The sequence below is a fragment of the Prionailurus viverrinus genome, chromosome F2 (assembly GCF_022837055.1).
Source record: "Prionailurus viverrinus isolate Anna chromosome F2, UM_Priviv_1.0, whole genome shotgun sequence".
NCBI classification, from domain to species: Eukaryota; Metazoa; Chordata; class Mammalia; order Carnivora; family Felidae; genus Prionailurus; species Prionailurus viverrinus.
In genome coordinates this window covers 74,849,383-74,872,057 of record NC_062578.1, presented here as the reverse complement: position 1 = coordinate 74,872,057, position 22,675 = coordinate 74,849,383, and the positions used below count along the sequence as shown (strand labels likewise).

General features: G+C 51.7%; 2 protein-coding genes across 2 annotated transcripts in view; one reads left to right on the top strand and one right to left on the bottom strand.

Moving 5' to 3' along the window:
* The window catches only part of TG (thyroglobulin), a 254,365-nt gene that overhangs the window by 45,145 nt on the left and 186,545 nt on the right, over nucleotides 1-22,675 (bottom strand). The gene's annotated exons all lie outside the window — the stretch shown is intronic.
* SLA (Src like adaptor) overlaps nucleotides 1-22,675 on the top strand; it is an 89,309-nt gene that overhangs the window by 37,174 nt on the left and 29,460 nt on the right. The window contains exon 2 of the mRNA XM_047842435.1: nucleotides 16,775-17,035. The gene's annotated coding sequence lies outside the window, so the exon portion shown is untranslated. The remainder of the gene's footprint in view (nucleotides 1-16,774; nucleotides 17,036-22,675) is intronic.

Below are 22,675 nucleotides of genomic sequence, written 5' to 3'. Positions count from 1 at the left end.
GAGGAGAATTGAACCTTTACAAAGCACCTTTTAAAAGCCAGGTCATTCCTGCGCATTTTCTCACGTGATCCCCACGATAACCTTGTAAGTATTACCATCCCCACTTTATAGATGGAGAGACTGAGGCTCGGAGTGGGTAGGTAATTTGTTCAAGGTCTTGGCTTGAAAGTAGCGGAGCCAGAGATTACGAGGCTTGCTGTTTTGTCCTCCACTGCACCATCGACCACTAAAAACAACACTAACTAAATACAGCACAGACCCTTATTTTCCATGCCACTCATGCGTGGCTAGTGACTGGTGACTCAGAAACAAGGTCTTTGCAGGGGTGTTCAGGACGGTGAAAGCCGGGAAGGTCTGCTTCTCCCATGGAAGGAGTGAGACACAAGAGAAACCACTTTGAGTTGCTTTGACACGCATTGACAACCGTACCGCATTCTGCATCATATAGAGCTCTTGCTTACATTGTCTTAAATACCCACAACCACCCTATGAGGCAGAAAGAACCGATATTACTTACAAGGAAACTATGCTACTTATGTAATCATTCTTTTGTCCATTCCCCACTTATTCAAAAAGAATTGGGGGTCTACTCAAGAGACTGTGTCAAAGAAGTTTAGTAACCTGCTAATACCAGGGGAAAGGGGTAAGAACTCAGTTTTTTTTTTTTTTATTTTATCCCAAGATGCTGTGGCTTTCCCATGATGCCATGCTGCCTCCATTGATGGCAGAGATCATGAGGAATTCATGGACATCCTTTGCCCTGTCACCCTTGCCTACTGCCCCCACCAGGGTCTTGATATAGCCCAGCTGTATCAATCCCCAGAATCCCCTATTAATTCAAGGCGAGGGAGTGGCAGATGAGTTTGATTGGCTTTTTGTACCTTTCAGAATATTCTATGTTTGTTTCCAATGAACTTATGTGATATTTGTAATTAGAAAAAAAATAAATTACATTGAAAATATTAATTCTATACTAAAATATAACAGACTCACGTCAAGAAGAAGGTACTCATTATCGCTTAACTGCATAAGCCGATCAGTGGGCAAGAGGCATGGCCAAGGCCATCTAAGAACACTTTGCAGGGGCACTGAGGGTGGAACAGAAGGAGGATCCCTGAGGGAGAAGGGAGGCAGGCCTGACTAAGAAGGGTGGTCCCCAAAACCAGCCTCACTGTCATCACGGCCTTGCCAAAATGCCAACTCTCTTCATGCCCTAGAAAAAGCCTGGCGTGCATGGTCCTGTATCCACTGGTGTTACCTTAGTTTATTTAAACACAACTTTTGGAATTTTTTTTAATGTTTGTTTTTGACAGAGAGAGAGAGAGACAGAGACAGAGACAGAGCATGAGCGGGGGAGGGGCAGAGAGAGGGAGACACAGGATCGGAAGCAGCCTCCAGGCTCCGAGCTGTCAGCACAGAGCCCGACGCGGGGCTCTAACTCACAGACCGCGAGATCATGACCTGAGCTGAAGTCGGATGCTCAACCGACTGAGCCACCCAGGCACCCCAAGAACTTTTGGAAGTTTTAGAGTAAAAATAGCAGCCCAAAAAATCCACAATGGGAAATATAGGTGAGCAACACAAAGAAAATTACATGTAATCCTCCCACTAAAGGAACACCACTGTTAAATACTGTCAGTGTGCGTGTGTATATATATGCATGCATGAATACTTCTGTCTATATGTGTATATGTAGGAAATAAGTGAGCTCACACCGGTGCTGAACCCGTAGTTTTCACCTACGCGTCAACCGTGAATATCATTCTGTCCTGTTGCCTATTCAGTTACGAGACCGTTTCTCAAGCCATTGTGCAATCAGGTGCTTTGCTAGGGAGAGTCATAGGGAGGGCAGGAACCACGGAAGGCTGTGGAATCTGACAGAATTGGATGAAAATCCCAGCTCTGCTTCGTAGACGTTTGACTGGAGACTCTATCCTCAGCTATCGGAAGGACTATAATGATACCGATGGCTTCCCCGCAGGATCGTTGTGGAAGACAAAAGATGCTTTGCATTGTAATGGTGGAGTGTGCTACCAGCTCTGTGTATTCAATAAATGGTAGCAATGATTGTTTCCAGTTTTACGACGTTCTGGACAAAGCTGCAATGGACATACACCATTACAGCTAAATCCATTCACATATCCTTGATGATTTCCTCACACAAAGGCCTTAGGAGGTCAGAAAGGATGCTTTTCTTCTGACAGATCGTTAAAAAAATGTGTTGCATGAGCTGCTCGCCTGACATTTAATGGTTTCTCACTAAAGAGACACTGTGTGAAAATATTAAAGGAAAATATTTGTGCACGATGTATCATACACATGTGATGAACATTTATATAGGTTTTAAAAAGCTTTGTGTCTCGGCATCTACAGCTGTCTTGAGAAAATGGTTTTATTGAGATGTAACTTACATATCATACAGTTTGCTCACTCAAAGCAAACAGTTCAGTGGTTTCTAGCTATATTCACAGAGTCATGCAAGCATCACCAGGATCTAATTTTAGAATCTGTTCATCGTCCCACAAAGAAACCATGAACCCATTCATTAGCTGTCGTTCCCCAGTGCCACCCTCACACCCAGCCCCAGGCAACCACTAATCCACTTTCTGTCTCGGCAGACTTGCCTGTTCTGAACATTTCATAAAAATGGAATCGCGCAACATGTGGCCTTTTGTGTCTGGATCCTTCCACTTCATCCACGTAGCACAACTTTGTTCCATTTTATTGCTGAATCATATTCTATGGTAGACGTCTACCCTATTTAGCTTATCTTTGCATCCGCAGGTGGACATTTGGGTTGTTTACACTTTCTGGCGATTCTAAATAATGCTGCTATGAATACACATGTTCAGGTGTGTGTGTGTGTGTGTGTGTGTGTGTGTGTGTGTGTGTGTGTGTTTTCAGTTCTCTCAGTTGTGTACCTAGGGGTAGAATTGCAGGGTTACGTGCTTCCCCTATTTCGACCTCCTGAGAAGCTGCCAAAATGTTTCCTAAAGCAGTTGCACCATTTTATACCCCCACAAGCAGTGTGTGAATGCTCCAACTTCCCCACATCCTCACCAGTTCTTATCGTCTCAAAAAGTTATTAGTAGTCCAGCAGTCCTAGCGGGTATAAAGTGGTATTTCGTTGTGGTTTTGATTTTCACTTCCCTAGCGTCTGATGACGTTGAGTATCTTTCCATGTGCTTATGGGCCATTTGGACATCTTTGGAGACATATCTATTTAGCTCCTTGGCCCATTTTTAAATGGGTTTATTTGTCTTTCTCTTATTCAGTTAGAAGTGTTCTTCGTATATTCCAGATACAGGTCCCTTGTCGAATAGATGATTTGCAAATGTTTTCTCCCATTCTGTCTTTTCCACTTTCTTTTTTTTTTTATTTTTTAAGCTTTTTAATGTTTATTTTATTTTTGAGAGAGAGACAGAGAGAGAGAGGGCGTAAGCAGGGGAGGGGCAGAGAGAGGGGGAGACACAGAACCTGAAGCAGGTTCCAGGCTCTGAGCTGTCAGCACAGCGCCTGACACGGGGCTTAATCTCATGATGGCAAGATCGTGACCTTGAGCCGAAACCAAGGGTCGGGCGCTTCACCGACTGAGCCACCCAGGGGCCCCAGTCTTTTCCAGTTTCTTAATGGTGGCTTTTGTAGCTCAGAATTTTTATCATTGATGAAGCGCAGCGTTAGCTATTTTTCTTTGCCGCTGGTACCTTCGGCGTCATAGCTAAGAAACCACCACTTAACTCAAGGCCCAGGGGCCCCGCTCTGCATTCTGTATAGAAATATTTTTAAAACGCTTTTGGTTTTTCATGATGAGCTGCCAAACTGCCCTGCAGGGAGGCTGTACCTTGGCGTATTTTATTTGCAAACTTCGATTCCCCACTGACTGTGTCCACGCTGTCGGGAGCTGGATCCGGGCTGCTTGTCTCCACAGCCACCGCTCCGCCGGCATCCATCTGCCAGAGGGAACGGGGATGAAGGCGAATTTCTGGACTCTTCCTCCCTTCTCCAGCCTCCGTGGCAAACACTGGCCTCCAATGTGGCTCGGCCATACACCTGTCCCTTTTACCTGTGGAGGCCTCACCTGGGCATTTGTCGGGAGAGCCCTCTGAGGGGACACCTGGCAGACACTTCTTCAGCTTGGGAAGGGGGAGGAGCCGGGCCATGGCTCTGCCCTTCAGATCAGAGCTTGCTCTCCTGTCGTGTTTTTTCCTCCAGGTTCCTGCAGCCTTGCCAAAATGCCTTTTTCTGTCTGTCACAAACATTACACCTAATTGCCTCAGTCACCTTCTGGCTGTCAGAAACCATTTAAATGCTTGCCACTGAAAAGTACTGGTTTCCCAGGCAAAGCTATCACCCTTTAAAAGGGACACTCTGCGTGATGGCTGAGGCAATGACAGGCCCCTTATTTCCAAGGTGTTTAGAATGCAGGGACGCTCTCCGTCCATCCTCAATCAGCAATTCATCCATACGCGTTGGGTATAGGTGGCTTTTTAAAAATAATTTCGTAATTAGAGCTTGCAAAAGTGCCCGATGTTTCTTTCTATGTCTTCCTGTAGCTTTGTTTTGGGGGCCAGCTGGGCCAGCGCACGGGGTAGAAGAGAGGGAAAGCGTGGGCCCTGGAGGATTACACACACACAAAGACACATTCACACATACTGTCACACCAGACACACACACTCGGGAACACGCACGGTCGCGGACAGAAATGCACCTATACACACAGACACGCTTGGGTATACACAGACATACAACCACACACACATACACGCCAGACTTTCTTGAAATAGACAGCCACTCTAGGGGAGGGGGTCAGATGGCACATGGGTTCAGGGGACTGATTAACCACATGAGCTAGAGAAGAAAGGAAATGGGTCCCAAGTATCCCGGCACCCCCAGAACAGGATCTGGGACCCAGATAAGTAGGTTTTGAATTAGTGGGCCAGTGACTATGAGTGAGGGGATGGATGAATGGATGGATGGACAGATGGATGGACGGATGGACAGATGGACGGATGGATATATGGATGGATGGACGGACGGGTGGACAGATGGACAGATGGACAGAGGGATGGATGGATGGATGGATGGACGGATGGACAGGTGGACAGCTGGATAGATGGATGAGCCTATTTTTTCTCCTGAGTGAAAAGGGGCATTTGCATCGAGGTGTAATGTAGAGTAAATTTGAGAGGAATCCAGCCCAAGCAAGAGACAAATTTCAGAGGGTGGTCAACCATAGCTTATAGGACAGCGACGGAGAGTCAGGAAAGGCTCTTGCCCAGGGGGTTGCAGACAGCCTTTTAGGAATGCCACCGAATCATTTGTCTTTGCATCCTTGGTGCCGAAAACGGTGCACGGCACTCTGCAGGCTCTCAGTAAACTGCCGGGCACTGGAGCCTCCCGAAGACGCACTTCTGACGGCAGAGGTTAGGATGGCTAGTCCTTCGCCCCCGGAGTCTAACACGGAGCGTGTGCACTGGAGGCCTCCCCTAGACATGGATCCAGCAGGATGGGACTGGAATGAATGGCCGGACGGTCGGCTGGCAGGCTGAGCGGGATGACGGGGAGAGAGCGGCGCCGAGGCGGGGAGCCTCACAGCTTGGGTTGAACTGTGACTTTACCACCTTCTTATTCTTTGGCTTTGAAGAAATTACATCTCTACACCTCAGTCCCTGAGCTACAGAGCACCTGCCTCACAGACCTGTTGCGAGGGTTGCAAGAAAGGCACCGTGTGAGCAGCTCTGCCCAGCTTCCTCTGCTTCTACCAATGTTAGTTCTGTGGATACGAGCCCGCACGACACCTGCACACCCGCCCTTCATTGCCCGAGACCACCTCTAACTACGCTGAAACCTTGGAAACAACTCCCAGTGTAGAAAAGCGGGCAAGGACCAGAAAGACTTGCGTTCGAATCCCCGCTCTGCCACGTGGTGGCCTTGTCATTTCGGGCAAATCGATTCACCTCACCGAATTCGTTTCGCAAAGGCGGGATTCTGTCCACACCTCTTAGGTTTGTCGTGCGGGCCGGTGGGGTTGACACGCGCATGGCACCAAGGGCAGCTCCTTGCCCAGCACTGTATCCTTGTACCTGAGGTCAAGGTGGAAGGACAGAGGTTGAGGGAGGTGACCCCGCTGGTGCCTGTGCTGGGAGAAAGCTGGCCCAGCATGGAAGCCTGGCCTCCTCAATTTTCCTGAGTCACTTGTTTTCCCTGCTGGGTTTGACTCCTGCAGCCAGCCATGATGTATGAATTCTGCCCCAAGAAACAGGAGGGTCCGGAAGATTGTGCAACCTAGCAAAGACTTCTGGAAGTGAGAAAGTCATGTCCAGTGACTCTTTTCCTCCCAGTCCCCTCCAGACTGCCTCCCTCTCTCCATTTCACCCTTCCTTTACTTTCTTCTCCCTTCCTTTCCTTCAGCAAATGCCACCGGCCGGCTCCCGACCAGGACAAAGGGCTCAGGACACCTGCCCTAGAGACGTGCACTGTGTGTGCGGTCTGAGGTTCTGGTGAACACCCGTGGCCTTGAGAGTGCAGGAGAGGAAGTGGTTGACTCCTGGGCCCAAGGGGGTCAGGGCGGCCCCTCAGAGGACAGCACACGAAGGGCGTGACCTGGGCTGTCCGGATGGCATCAGCGGTGATCGAAGCAGAGAGTGGGAGAAGAGCAGAAAGGAGACAGGCCTGGTACTCGCCCCTCCCCAGAGGGGTCTTTGTCAGAAGGGGCACCTGGACAAAAAGCAAGACCAGGAGGCCAGGCACCGGCCTAGACAGGCCTTCCCGTGTGCCATGTGCAAAGGGAGGAGTCAGGGAGCCCCCGGGGATTCAGCTAGAGGGTGCTGGAACCGGGTTCCAGGTTGGAATCCTTGAGCTGGCCACAGTGGTGGGGGGCAATGGGCTGCAGGTTAAGCGGGCTGTCTGGGGCTCCCACCCAACATCCACACCGGAGAGGTCACGGTGGACATGCTCTTTGGGGTTCCTGAGGGGAAACTGTGTCTGCTTGACCAGCTGGACTGAGACCCTCGGGCCTGGCCTGTCCTGGTGTCCGTATCTTCAGGCCTGAGCCTCACACGCCTACCCTGCCCCGTGAGGCCTCCTGTGTTTGGATGGGCTCAGCCTTTTCCACTGTGGTGGCTACTTCTTTGCCTTGTATTAGCCCCGGCGGGGTGTGAGGTGTGAGCCCAGCCCCCACCCTGAACACAGGGTGGCCCTGACAGCCCCTGGGCCCTCAATTCAAGGAGACCGACTCCCCAAACCTTCCCAGGCAGGCACTCCCAGGGGACTCTGGCTAAGGTGTTGATGCACCTCTATGAGCTGAAGAGGCAAAGCCTCTGAGTTCCTGCTCCTGCTGAGCTCCTGGAGCCCATTTCACATTATTCCCAACATCATCCCCTTCCGATGTGTCAGGTGGAAACAGAAATTATTAGAGCTATAGGAAAACTGCACAGAACATGGGCGTTGGGATTGGAGAAACCGTATCGAATCTTGCACTGACAGCTTGGCAAGTGGCCTTACTCTCTGGGTCTTGGTCTCCCCGTGTGTAAAGCGGGCATATTGGGTCTCAAGGTGTAGCATCCAGAGCACGGGCCATGGGGTCCGCGGGGCCAAGCTCAAGTCCAGCAATCCTTCTTACTCACCGCTGTGTGTCTTTAGAAAAGTGATTCAAGTTCCCTGGGCCTCAGTTTCCTTCACGCCAAATGAGGGCAAGGAGAGGACTTGCCTCATTCGTTTGTTGGGGTGAATTCATGAGACAACATGTGAAGTGTTGTACACGTTCGGTTGCTGATAAGTAGAAGCAATCACTGGGGCTCCCGGGTGGCTCAGTCGGTTAAGTGACCGACTCTTGGTTTTGGCTCAGGGCATGATGTCGTGGTTTTGTGGGTTCGAGCCCCGCATCAGGCTCTGTGTTGGCCGCGCGCGGAGCCTGCTTGGGATTCTCTCTCTCCCCTTCTGTCTCTTCCCCTCCCCCACTCTCTCTCTCTCTCTCTCTCTCTCAAAATACATAAACTTAAAAAAAGAAAAAAGAAGGAATCATTAAGCTCATAATTGACATTTCAAAAGAGTTCTTCCAAAAATGAAGTAAGCTAAAGCACTATCCGGAGTGTAGTTGTTATTTATAATGGTATTGCTACTCCAACTAAAGTGAAAACTAGGGAAATATTCTCCAGTCGAAAGAAGCCTTCCGGGGTTGAATTTCGCTTCGGCCAAGGATATTTTAAGCCACCGAGCTCACCTGTCCCTCCCTGTCCTCCTCATCCAACGCACGCCGCTGCATGTAATTAGTCGTGGCTCAGGGGACAATGAAGTAGATGCCGGCTAACAATTTCACACGCGTCCAGGCGCCGATGAATGGATGACACCGCCGTAAATTACATCACGGCCGGCTCCGAGCTTGCTCAGCTTTAGATGACGGCAGCAGGATCTTGTCGTGAGTACAAAAGCGCATCGCACAGAGGCGTTAAGGCATCACAGGATGAGAGCGTTGGAGGGGATGCTAGGGGAATACATCATCATTCTGTCACGGATCTTAACCTCACTGGGGGGCTAGTAAGGCACATTCAGAGGCAGCTGGGCCAGTTTCATTACTGTTATGTTTTTGGAGATGAAACCGCCAGGGCAGGGCAGTGAAGGGGCCTCACTCGGTTCGCGAGGGGAGGCTAATCGCAGAGGCCTTATCACTGAATGTCCGGCCAGCTATTTCGGCTGTTCCCCGGGGACGCAGACGGCTCGGATGCTGTGAGTCTATTATCAGGATAATTCCACGCCTGGTCCCCTTTGATGGACCGGCTGGGAATCGGGAATCAGATGCTGCCGGGAATCGGAGTGATTAAGGCCTTAAGGAAGTTGTAAGGGAGGGGAGGGGTTTTTTAAAATTATTTTTATGTTACACCTGCTCCCTCTGTCCTTCCCTCCGGTTTTCCCTCCCCTCTCCCCTTACTTCCTTCTAGTAATAGGTAAAGGTTGCTCTGGCTATGGAAGATGCTAGTCCCAGGTGCTGATCACTGACAAGACAGGTGGCTCCCTGCCTTCATGGAACCTATAGTGTTTGAAAGTCAGACCAGCATGGAGATGGGAAAATGAGGGTGTTCTAGGAGAGACCCTTGAAAAACTTCTCTTCCTGGGGCCTGACTCCACCCAGCAGCAGCACGACCGACTCTTCCCTCTCATGGGAAGACTCCCACGGGCCTTTGTTCTTGAGCAGAGCTCACAAGGACCTCGGTGCCCCTCCCAGAAGCCGGACTGTATATTTGCACGGGCAAAGATAACATGTGGCCTTTCAGAATTCCTTGTTAAGATCTCTCTTTGCTCAGAAACGATGCCTGTCTCCTTTATGTTTCTGTTAGAGTCCTGGTCTCCCAAAGGAAGTGCACAAGCCAGTCCGCTGGGGCACCAAAAGAAAATTCCAGAATATATTATTTAACTAGTCTTACACTTTGCACCTATTTTTCTGTTTATAACGTGTGTATTAGCAGCGTCATCTGCATATATAATTCATGACTCAATGGGCATATATGGGGGTGCTTACTCAAAACTCTTACTGTCTGGGTGCACGACCGAAAGTTTGGAGATGATCATACTAGAAAACGGGAAGAGGCCCTTTTCTAAGTGGGCTGAGGACAAGAGAGTCCAGCTGGGACGTCGCCATAGACCCACAGTGTCTGCTCTGCTGCTAGGAACAATAACGATCGGCAAACTTCTTGCCTCTGGGATAGCTACCGGTCGAGGCTCAGCTACAGGCAAACGGTACCAAAGATGTCGTCATCCCTCTTCCCCGCCAATGCCAAATGGCATGAGCCAGTCTGGGGCCCTGACCATTTGTATAATCAAAGAATCCCACTTCTGGGCAGAGGACAAGAGCAGGGGAGACATGGCCTGGCCCCACCTTTTGCAGGGAGTGAAGGGAACACAGGCCCTTTGACCAGCCTCTGACTCAGTAAGATAAAAGGATCAAAGCGTTGGCTGGGGCCCCAACAGGAGACTCATCCCTGATCCTGGCAGATCCTAAAGTGATGGGAAAGCCATTCTCGGTCAGTGGAACAACAGGAGTAAACTCAGAGGCAAAACCCGGCAGAGCCTGTCCAGGCGACTAGAGAAAGAGGCAGGTAGCTGGGAAGGCAAGTTGGGGCAGGACCAGATGAGGAGTCCACACAATGCTCCTTAAGGATGATGGCGGGGCTATGGAAGGCTGAGCAAAACAGGACTGAGACCGAGCTGATCTGAGGAGAAGCCATTTGTCAGCCTGTCCCAGCTGCAAGGAGGTCACAGGAGGCAGTATGACAGATGAGCGAAAGATACGGAAGTCGCTTCCAACTCCAAAAAAGATGTAACTGAAGTCATCCCATAGTGAAAAAGAAGAGAGAGAGAGAGAGAGAAGGCACAAAATGAACATCCTGGCTGTACCACCAAATGTCTAGTTTTGATGGACAACTCTCATGTTCAAGGTTTAGCTGAAAGTCACCCCTCTGTCAAGCCTTTGGCTTGTCTGCAAACCCCAGCCATTCCCACTGGGTTCCCTCATCTCTGTCATCGCCATCACGCTGCCCTGGCATCGTGGTTCATTCCCGGCCCCTATTTGACTCACGCTGAGCTACTGGATGGCAGGACATATGTCACCGTCACCCTTGTCCCCCTAGAGCTTAGCCTCATGGCTGACCCGAGGTTAACCTTCATTTAATATATTACTCATCTAAATAAGCGAGTGACCGAGTTAGATCTAGGAAATAAAAGGGTTTGCACATCGGTGCACCTAGAGGAACTTTGTAAAGAAGGCCAAGCTGCAAAGACTGAACTTCCTGAGCTCTGAGCAATACGCTGGCCTCTTTATCAACCCTCCACAGAGCTGGGAAGTGGTGCCATCTCCCCCGAGGCGGGACTGGAGGGCTAGGTTGAGCAATGACCAAAGAGAACAACTTTAGTGAATCAACACGTTTGTGCAACTCATCCCAGCAGAGAAGCATGGTGAGAACAAAGCTTTCACTTTTCTCTTTCCTAAGAAGGCTGTCAAGTCAAGAGGCCTCTCCAGGAAACACACAGACTCCTAGGCCACGCAGGCCTCACTCCATCTGTAGAATTCAGCCCATCGAGACGGACCACTTCTCCAGCTTTGGAGATGGTTCCAGAAATAAAAGCAACTGCCATCTCTGGAGAAGCAATAGGGTCTGATCTCTCCCAGATGATGTCCATGGTTGGCTTACCGTCTTCCCCGGAGGTGAAGACCCAATCTTCACAATTAGGTGCTTTTGTCCAGAAGGCAGGTGCATAGCCTTCATTTATTCATTTAATGAGAGGATAATTATGGGTCATCGCTCTGGGGGCGGGCCAAGGTCACGTGTTACACATGCACCTGCCTTCCCAAGCATAGGCTCCACTTTAAGGGAAAGGGAGACATTCGTATGCGTGCCTCGTGCCGTGCTAGGTAGTCTGTACACATTTTCCTGCGGACCCTGAGACCTAGAAAGGCAGTGGGATTAGTAATACCTGTGCGTGGGCACACGGCTCTCAAATATCTTGAACCCCCTTCTGTTGCTCGTGACTCCCATATTCCCGTGTCCCTATTCCCGTGAGCAGGGACAACTCCAAGGGGTGTTCTGAGGAGGGAGCAATTACCTTTGGTGGGGGGCGGGGGGGGGTCTGGAAATATGTATGAACAAGGTGAGCTCTGGGATAGGGCTTGCAGGGGCGGGGGAGGGGGGGCGTCCCACACAGGTTGGGAAAGGGCAGTGGCGAAGTGCATGGTGAAGAGGCGGGAGGCCTGTCTGAAGCGTGGAGGGGAATGTCAGGTTCTTACAGTGGAGGGGGCGTGGAGGCCTTGAACGGTGACGCTGCCGTGGGGGGGACGGTAGAGAACAAACAGCGAGGAGCACTGAGTGCCAGGAAAAGGGATGACGTTGGTCCTGTGGGAAGCAGGAATCTTCAGCAGGTGCTTGAGGAGGACACAGGGCTGGAACAGTGTGAGGGAAGCCGGGGGCCGGGGGAGGGGGGCGGGAAGCCCCTCTGCAAGGCCAACAGAATAGTGACAGTGAGCTCACCTCCATAGCCTGTCGAGCTGGACCTGGGTGGTGTCCCTTATCAGCTGGGGGCTGTAGGGCAAGTAAGTTAAACCCTAGGAACCTTGGTCTCTTCCGGCGAAGTCTGGACATACAGACCACTCAGGAAGAATAAACAGGCACCTTAAACAAGATCCGAGTCTCTTTCCCGCTAACCACCGCCCCCTCCCCCATGTTAATTCCCTTTCTCTTCTTCCTGCTCCTTGAACGCCGCACACACTCCCGCCCGGTGCTTCCCCCGACTGTCCTTCCTCCTGATCTTCATGTTGGTGTCATTCTGGGCTCATTGCAAAGTTCTCTCCCAAGGTGCGAGTTCCCCTTACTGTCCCCTTTCCCTTGGGTGATTTCTATGCCATCAACTGTTCACATCTCTAACTCAGCTCCTAGAGCAGTGCCTAACACACAGAAGGTGCTCAACAAATATTCGCTGACTGACTGACTGACTGACTGACTGACTGAGTTGCTTATCCAGCTACAGAAGGGGCATAAACTTGGCTCTCAGAGAACTTCTAGTTTTCATGGGATCTTGAAGTTCATCGGGTTTCACCCTTTGAAATACGAGAATCCCTTCTACAGTTTCATGGCGTCCAGCACAATGCCTTCCATTGGGAATATGCTCGTGTAACTTCCCTACTAAGTGGGCCAGCCTACCCTTGACCGTCTCCACTGAGAGGGAGCTTATGAGTTCCTGAGGTCTCCTTTCTCATCTTCTAGCCTTTCCAACACTGATGGGGAGAGAAGGGCACACAGTTTTGAGTAGAACCAGGAAACTGATCATGCTGGACGAAGCTGTCAACCGTGGGGCTTTCCCATCGCGCTCTGGCCACGGCCACGCGTTGCTCAGCTGGCTTAACTTTCTAGAACCTAGAGGCCCTCTGCAATCTGAAGGGCCCGCCAGCCCTCCCCAAGTGGGGAACGTTAATACCTGGCTCCGGACAATGTCAAGAGGGCAAAGCTAGTTGTTAACATGTGGAACGTTGCATTTCAGTGAGGCGGTGACTACAGCCCCACACTTCACTGAGCAATCCTCAACCCACGAGGACATCTTGCTGATCTGCCTGGGGCCATTGGCCTGCGGCCTAATAGCTAATTAACTGGCAAACCCCTCCAGGAGTCAGGTGCTTTCTACACAGATGGACCTGAGTGTCTCTCTGAGCCCTAACGTGTGGCCTCCTGTCATACTGTCACTTGGCTGGGGCTGACCCTATACTTATACTTGAGGTCTTGGGTGGAGGCATCTCCTGCCCAGTGTTTTTATGTCTTTGCTTCTTGTGCTGACACGGAACATCAGTGACCTTGAACACCACACCAGGCTGCTGGGGTAGAATCCCATCTGGTCCTGCCACGCCTGGCTGCCAGGTTCCCACATGCAACCAGGAGTCCAGGCCTCTCCTGGCTCCCTCCCTGTCGGCATCTTTCTTTTGCCCCCACGGGGTTTTGACGGTGTGTCTGCTTCTTCCGCTAGCCCCTGAATTCCTTGAGTGCAGGGAGGGGTGGAGCCTCACTCACGCTGCGCCCGAGGCTCCCCTCCCTGTCTGTGGTCCCACTGCGGGTTTTACGCATAAGGACCTTGCAATAGCAAGAAGTTGGCTGAACTCGGCAATTCCCCAAGTATCCGGTACGCACCCCGTGTGGTACCGGGCTGGAGAAACGGGGATGAGGGCAGTTGGCGGTGAGCTCCCTGAAGGGACAGCCTTGCCGAACCTGCCACACGACATGGTGCCTGTCTTGCAACCCCCCGCCCTGCCTGCTCCCTCTATCAAACCAGCCCCTCTCTACGGATGCGGCCCACGCATCGCGCACCGCTGCGGGGCGCCTCGGGGGACCCCGGACCCGGACACATGCCTGCTCTGCCTCTCAGGTCACCTGTATTATGGCGGAGAAGGAGGGCAGGTAGATGCCACCCCACAGGGGGCCCTGTGGCATTCCACCGTTCCGCCACGCGCGGCAGGGATCGTGGGCGGCCAGCCGCGGGACTGGGTCTATGTGAACCGACCGCTGACCGCTGGGCAGCGCTTGTGATCCATGAGAGAACGGCACGCAGGTTGACTTCCTGAACGCTCCCAGTACCTCCGTGGGACAGCTGTGATCCTGTGGGGCCTGTTCCCTAGGGCACCGCCTGACGATGCCTGGCACGTTTTGGCAGGGTCAGTGCTGCCGGCATCAGGTAAGTGGAGGCCAGGACGCTGCTCAACATCCTACAGCACCCAGGGAAGCCCTCTCCCCTCCGCTAACACACCCGGCAGAGAACGGGTCTGGCCGGAACGTCCGTAATGCCGAGACGGAGAACCCTCCTGGAAAGTGGAAACAGGAGTCTCAAGTCGGGGGTCGCTAGCCCGGATCACACATGGGTGCACGGCTGCCCTGGTTTCACCCCTGCTCTCGCTGACGCCGGCCCCGGGCTCCCCCTCCTCCACACCTGCTGCGAGAGCCACGGTTCGGCTTCCATGCAGCACAGTGGCAGTTTTAGGGACATGTTCTCAAACCGCCTTTGTTTCCTGGCAGTTACCGCAGGAGGGAAAGGGAGATAACGAACCACCAAAGCTGGGGGAAGTGAGGGGCGCACCCTCCATGCCCCTGTCACCCAGTTACCCACTGGGAACAGGCAGAGCCGATACTGTGACCCTGGCCACAACCCAGGGGCTCCAAATTCTGAGTCTCTCCTCCTGCAGGGGCTCCTCCCGTCCATGGTCTGTGTGCTTTCATGGAGACCCCTCTGTGGTCCGCCGTCTGTCTGTCACCTGCCTCTGCCATCAGGCTTGGAGCTTCCCCGAACCCTCCAGAGTCTGTCCAAGCCAGTGGCTCCTCGTGCTGCTCACGGCCGGCCTTGCCCCGGGCTGGCTCTGTGTCCTTCTGTGGGTCTCAGCTAATGGCGGACCACGGACATTGACCACCTGTGGGAAGTGACGCGCCCTGGCCCCTCTGTCACACCGGCCGCCCCATTTTCTCGGCAGTCCCCACCACTGATGGTTGCTGTATTCGGGTCTTTGTCACATGGCTCCCCCAGAGAAGGTAAACTCCGCGAGGGTTCTGTCGGGTTTCGCACCTGCCTGAATTCCAGAGCCTGGAACAGGCCCGGTAAAATTTTATTGAATAAATGACTGAAGGGGGGAATGCACTCAGTGTCGCCTTCACAGGAAATGCTTGGTAATTTTTTTTTAGGTTGCCACAAAGCTCATGCCTTCTGACAATCGGTCCAAGCCTCTTCTACTCCTCTGTGTGAAGCTGGTGGGGGGGGGGAATCTCCACTTTGGCATGTTTCTGCCTGCCTGTGCTTCCCCTTCTCAATCTTTCTCACCATTTCCTTGGTGCCTTCCTGGGGTTCCCTGTGGACAGTGGGTATTTTCACAACTTGCCTAAGGAAGCAACTATCTAGTGCGGAGTTCCTTTTTCATTTAGAAACGGCCCTGATGTTCTCGAGAGCTCTGACAACTACACGGAGCGAGGTTTCTAAATGAGGGCTGGGTTGGGGCGGCTCATCACCGGCCCTGGACACTGGCCCCTGGCTCTGCTTGGGGACCAGCCGTGTGATTCTGGGAAAGTCACTGGACACTCAGCTCTGGCGTCTGTGAAGCGTGGTGGGGGGGTCGGCTGGGGCTCTCAGAGGGTCGCCCCAATACAGTCATCTGGTGTTCCCACCTCCAGTAGGCAAGTCCTGCCACTAAGTCCTTAGCCCCCATGTGACTGAGTTTTCCCACTTACGACTCACATACTATGAATAGGGAGCTATATATCATCATCATCATCATCATTATTATTATTATTTGAATTTTAACCCATCAGAAAGTTGAAATTCGCACATATGCCCATCACCTGGATCCACAAACGTTAACACTTTTCCATGTTGGCTTTCGGCCTCTCTCGTTTTCTTCTTTCTTTATATTTATCTGCTTTTGTATTTTCTTTTTCTTTTTCTTTTAGCGAACCGCTTGAAAGTTTCAGCCATTATGACACTTGACCTCCAAATACAGCAGGGAGTATCTCCCGAGAACCAGCACGTTTTTCTCACATAACCACATCACTATCAAACCCAAGGAAATGAACACTGACACAATATTATCTACAATGCAGTGTCTATGTGAATACCCTCCCTCCCCTGCCACCTCCGTCCCAAGAATGTTCTTTCGAGGTCTTTTCCCTCGATCCAGGACCCAGCCAAGCCTCACATACTGCGCTCAGTCACCGTGTTTTCTTAGTCAAGAAAGTCTAGTTTTTAATCTAGAACCTGGTGGGGGGGGCGTGGGGCGGGGGGGGGGGGGTGTGGGAAGCTAACTACATTGCATTGCCTTTCTCACTGCTTCTGGTCATGGCACAGCAAAGGGGCTGTGTGCCTTGCCCCGGAAGGCTGATGGGTAGCTACTTTCTGGAGTAGGCATTGGTGGCTACTATTTCAAAAGTCTGCCAATTAAACAGAAGCTCTGGTCCAGGGCCCATCTGCAGGGACAGAAAAGAGGCAGCAATCACTGGGAAGCTGGGAAACCAGGAAAGGAGACGCTGCAGGCCTGAGCCCCAGCCTCCTCGGACCCAGTGGGCTCCAGGGATGTGTGAGAACAGCCTCTCAGCCTCCTCTGCCTTTTAATTAGAGAAAAAGGTGCCAGCCTCGGAAAGCCTGAGCACAGCCCAGGCCCTAGAATCAAGCTGCATATGTTCCCAAGTGCTTTGAAATGATGGTGATGATGATGTTGATGATGATGATGATAATAATAATAATAATGCCACTGTATTCCCTATCCTTACAGAGAGAAGCCTGCTCAGAGAGGTTACTGAAAACAGGAACCTGACCTTCTGCAAGTCCCACGCCTTCCTCATTTCTAGCAGAGGAAGTGTGTGGCTGCTTTAGCAACCACCGTTCTTGATAGCTTGGACTTCTCTACACCCGCGGAGGCCTGGCCACCTGCTCGCTCTGCGGGAGCAGCGGCAGCTGATGGAGAGGCGGTGACGGTGCTCCTGGCAGTCGCTCCGTAGCTGCTCCCAGGGGAGACCATGCCCAGCTTCTGAAGGTATCTTAGGGGACAGGGCAGGGGCTGGGCGGGGAGAAACCTCAGACTCCTCAGACGCACAACTGGTGGGGCGCTGACTTTCTGGAGACACAAGAGTGCTCTGCGGAAACAGGGAGAGTTGAGGCCGACACCTAACACAGTGCCCGGCACCTGGCAGCCGTTTGGTGGGCATGTGATATAGAATTACAGACGGCAAGAGGGGCTGGGGATCTTGGGCCGGGGACACTCCTGCCGGAGGGCATTTTCTGGCTAAGGGCCAGCAGCCTGGCACATAGCAGGCTTCTTACTAAGGGCAACTGATGCTTGCCATCAGTCTTCGAGCTGTATGACCTTAAACCTCTCCAGGCCTTCGTTTTCTCCGCTGTAAAGTGGGAATAATGGTACCCAATACAACAGGTGTGGGGCATGTTAAATGAGCTAATATATGCAAAGTGCCCAGGCCAGTTTGAGACGCAGAGTAGGTTTTCAATAAATGCAAACGACGTGGAGTCATGACATGCAAAGATGACGGGGCCCAGGTAGGCTGACTGCTCACCAAGGTGCTTCTAAGGGCTTGGGTGCGTGGGCCTTTGGGAAGATGCCAATGATAACCGATAACAATCAGAGTAGGTGGCGTGTGTATGGGGGCAGGGGTGTGATTAAGGAAAAACAATTATGTGAGGTATATAACATCTAAAAACACAGAATGTGAGAATTAGATTTTGGAGCGCTAGAATTCCCTGAGGAAAGCGGCACATTCCGTATTCTTTTAGGCGCCAACACATCCAGAGAGCCTAATGCCAGATGACCTGGGCTTTGGCCTCAGATCCTACATCGGGACCATGCGTGTGGGGGCGAAGGAATGGCGTCCACCGTACTGAGTGGCCGGGGAGGGGCACTGCCTGAAAAGCTATTTTCCTACGGTCCTCAGAACCATCCCGCAAGATTATGATTATCACTTGCTTTTGACAAATGAGACAAGGCTCAGAGAGGTTGAGTAATTCGTACAAGTCACACAGCTGGCAAGAGGCTGTAAGGGCTCCAAGGGCTGAGGTGGGGAAGAAGAGGGTCTCAGCTACAGCAGGTGTATGAAGGACCAAAGTGCGTACTATGGCAGGTGTTCTTTGTTTTAAGAGATGTGTATCCCAAAGTCTGCAAATTGGCATTCTGTGGTTTGCTATGAGACGCTGAGCTGCAAACCTATAAGGCGGGCGATGGCGCTTTCAAACCTGGGCAGCTAAGCCCTCATCAAAGTTCTGGCAAAATGCTTTGCAGATGACTTTCTCTAGTTAGGAGAATGCTATTCAAGCGTGCTTAAGGTGTTCTAGAAGTACAACGAGAACAATATTAAAAACCTACTTAACAGACTAGGAATCTATTTAGACTTCTGTGCTTTAAACAGATCTAGACTCAGGGCAGGAAAGGGTTCCATGGAAGACCGCTGACTGAATCAGCCGTACCTACGTCAACATTCCGGGTCAGCTGCCCATGAGCTGTGTGACTCCGAACCAGTCACTTTGCCTCTCTGAGTCTTACTTTCCTCCTCATAAAAAGAAGCCCTGCATGTTTGTAAGAAGTCTAAATTATAGGCCCTCTAAGGACTAAGTAGGAGCAGCCGAGCAAGACACTCCTTGATTTCTCTGAATCTGATTTCTGCATCTTTCTCCAGGTGATTAACTGAAACAGACACGGGTAGGTTTGAATTGCAGCAAACTGAAATCATTTCTCTAAAACAGAAAGGGAAAAAAAAAAAAAACCAACTTCACCACTCTTGAGTTTTGAGAGCTGGCAGCGTATTTCCGAGGGGAGGGTGTCTTTTTTAAAGACTTAGGAAGCACCCACTGCGGTGAACCCTAATCAGTTTCCTGCATTAATAGATGCTGCTGGTTTTTTAAGTTTTCATTTGACATTCAGGAAGAACTTATTTCCCCCGGCTCCGAGAGAGAGGCTAAGAGCTGAAAATTCTCATTAAGGCTTTCCGGCAAGTCAGGCAAGACCAGCGGGCTGAGGGTGGGCCCTGGGTGTACCTCTAGCCATCCCTCCAGCCCTCCCTCCCCTTAATAAATATGCATCGAGGCCACACCATGTGACCGACTTCCTCCCTCTCACCTCCCCAGGCCTCCGAAGAAGTAAGTGCTGGGTCCAACCACTTCCTCCCATCTGAGAACCGCCAAGGGAGGGGGCTTATTTCATTATGGTAACTGAGCTACAGACAGAAACTTGTCAAACAGCTTTGCAAAGTCATACTTTCCCTCCCTGGCGCCCTCCAAGCAGCAGGGTCCGTGGCTGGAGGGCTTGGGGTGCGGCAGGGGGGGAGGCGGAGAGACCCAAAGAGCGTTAGAAGAAAGTGGGAAAAGTACAGCCCCTCCCACCCGTACCTTGCCAGGCACTTTACAGACAATACTTTCGGTCACTCACCCAAATGGAGCAAGCGCTTACTCTGTGCCAGGCACCTGGTAGGTAAAGGTTTTTTCATCGAGGAATATACTAGACGTGGGTCCTGCTCTCAGGAAGTTCACAGCCTGAGGCAGGGGTGGCTGACACACACTTAAAGAAACAAATAGGGAATGGTGTGTGTGCCGCGAAGGGAACAGAGCCCAGGACAAAGAGTGCAGGTAGACCGGTGGTTCGGTTGAATGCTCACATTACCCTGGGCGGTGGCCGTGCCTGTTCCCAATGTATGGACCTGCCAGCTTCCCCACTCCTCCCCCGCCCCCAGCCAAGGTCTCCGAGTCACGGGGACAATCGCTTAGGACTTAACACCCTCTGAATGCAAACTCCAAGGACCCAGAGCACCAGGACCCAATTCTTGGGGTCGGCTCTATCAACACACCTATGGGTCCACCCACAGAATACCTATTACATACGTGCCTCCCCCACGTCCCCCACGTCAAAAGGTAATAGCATCACGGCCTCCTCACAAAAAAGGATGCATTCAGCTTTATACGACCCTCCGTCCATTCCCTCATGCCTCCGAGCACACAGCTAAGAGCCCTGCTCGGGAGCCAGACGCCTGGATTCAAATCCTACCTCCACCCCTTACAAACGGACCTCTGACAGCTTCTAGAAATGCTCAGGCTTCAGTTTCCCTAGTTCTACGAAGCGCGGCGTGCCGGTGATGCGTCCTACGTAGACCGGTCGTGGGGGTCCGGTGGGTCTGTGTAAAACCCTTCCTCGGCACATGGTAGGCGCCGGATTTTCTCCGGTTGCCATACACTCAGCCCATGGGGAGACGGCACGGATCTGTGAGGAACACGGAGCCCTCCCTCTGGTCTACCTGCTATTTACAGGGGAGCAAGCCGATACCCGAAGAAGGAAGGTGGTTCACCCCACGTCTCCGAGAGGTTAGCGGGCCCGTTGTGGGTTCCAAAGCCATAACATACGGGAAGTAAACATGAGGAAAAACCAGGGAGGAGAAATGGGTTAATGCTCCCTCTGCCTGTGCTGGAGTCACCCCACCCGTCCAAGCGATTCTAACACAAAGTCGCCAAGTTCCCCTTAGTACCTCAGGGCTCGGAGCAGAGGGGCAGAGGTGTGAGGGAAGGGCCCGACAGCCGGCTCTTCCAGGAGCAGCAGTGGCTTCGCAATGGTCGGAAGCAAGGGGCCTTGAAGGACACAGGCAGGGGACGTGCCGACTCCCAGACCTGTGTGCCTTCTCTGGTCTCCCGGCAATCCTAGCTCTTAGGGTGTTTGTTAGCTGATTTAAAAGTGTATAGTGCTGGGACGAGGGTGGTGGAAGGAATCAGGGTTGGTAGTAAAAAGAATCAGGGTTTGGGGCACCTGGGTGGCTCAGTCGGTTACGCATCCGACTTCGGCTCAGGTCATGATCTCGTGGTCCGTGGGTTCGAGCCCCGCGTCAGGCTCTGTGCTGACAGCTAGGAGCCTGGAACCTGCTTCGGATTCTGTGTCTCCCTCTCTCTCTGCCCCTCCCCCGCTCACACTCTGTCTCTCTCAAAAATAAGTAAACATTGGGAAAAAAAAAAAAAAAGAATCAGGGTTTGAAAGCTGGCCCGGCCACTGAATGAGCTGTGTGCCCCTGAGCACCTTACTCAACCTCTCTGAGACTCTGTTTCCTCATCTGTACGACATATGGTGGGCTCTTTGGGGTATCAGATGAGTCACTGTACTTCAAACACTGGATTCAGACCCTCCATGTAGTGGGTGGTCATCATCGAGATCAGTGTCTCTTCTTTGAAAGCAACGGAGATGTCTTTGGGTAGCTGTTCCTGATACGGGTGATTGTTGGGAGAAAGTCGATTCCTTCCACGGGTGCCTGGAGCCAGTGCATCCTGGCTTGTGAGGGCCCACTGTGCGCACCTCTTCCTAACTCCGCGTCCGGGGAGGTCACCTTGCAAGCCGGAAATCAGCCATGGTGGGAATATTTACACCCCAGAGGTGAGCAACCCTTACAGATCAGAATCATCCTCCCTCTGCCCATCACTGATTGTTAAACATTTACTACCACACCACTAATTGATTCTCTCTCTCTCTCTCTCTCTCTCTCTCTCTCTCTCTCCTGGGCACACTGTCCCTCTACTCTCCACCTATTCTGTTCTGTTTTATGGAGTAGCTTCTGTGTTCCAGCCACGGGTAAAATCAGATCTGGCCACTGTCTTTACAGCACTTAGGGTCATTGTTGAACAATCACACAAGTAACTGTTACAATTATAATCCACTCAAAGGGCAATGCAGGATTCCTGAGGAGGTTTTAAAAAAACAAACAAAAAAAAAGAGTAGCTCAGTGCTTCTCATCCCTAGAAGCACATGCAAATATCCTGGGGTTTCTGGAGAAAGACCAGTGCCCACGCCCCACGAGAGGAAACGTCTAAGAACCCCCGAGGGTAGGACCCCCGCATCTGTGTTGTGACGAGTGATCCACAGCGAGGGGCGAAGGCCCTGGAGCAGGTGGCTCAGCATATGCAAATGATGTCGTTAGCAAAATACCAATTTCCAGCTTGTTCGATAAGTTTATGAGCCACCCCGCTGATTGGTGTGTGTGAATAAAAAGCAAAACGAAGTCCTGCTGTGCAATGTGGTGTAGTAAGAAGAGTCGCCAGCTTCACCTCCCTGGGCCCCCGTGTCCAGGCGACCTTTAGTATCTGTACGCGAGTCTGCAGCCACCCCCCCTCCTTCCACGGAAACGTGCATTTCCCAAGTATCTGTATTTGGAAGGAAAAGAAAAAGCCTACCCATATTTACCGTTTCTCCGTTCTGCGTAATTGTGTACCTGCGTCATCTGATACCAAAATCATTACCTTTACGACGGACTTTTTTCAGTGTTTATGATGTCAGTGTTTATGATGTCAGCTAATGGGTTTTATATATTTATAACGGTCCCGTATACTGGCGGCCTCTGTGTATAAAAAGCTGATGGAGAAAAGAAACAAATGGTGGGGAGACTTTTTTCTTTTCATTCAATGCGATGCTAAAGCCACGTGGGGATTGACTCTTTGCCTATCTCTCCGTGCCGGACCCCACATCACACGGACCACACTTCCTCGCTCGTGAAGCATTTACTGTTGGCAGAGGCCAGCCACACAGACCCCAGGATGTGTGCCGCCCGTGATACCTCCTCTCTCGAATTCTTACTTGTGAAAACCCAGCAAGGCAGATGTGGCTGTTAGGTCCGTTGTTAAAATAAAAACGAGCGATGGAAAGAGG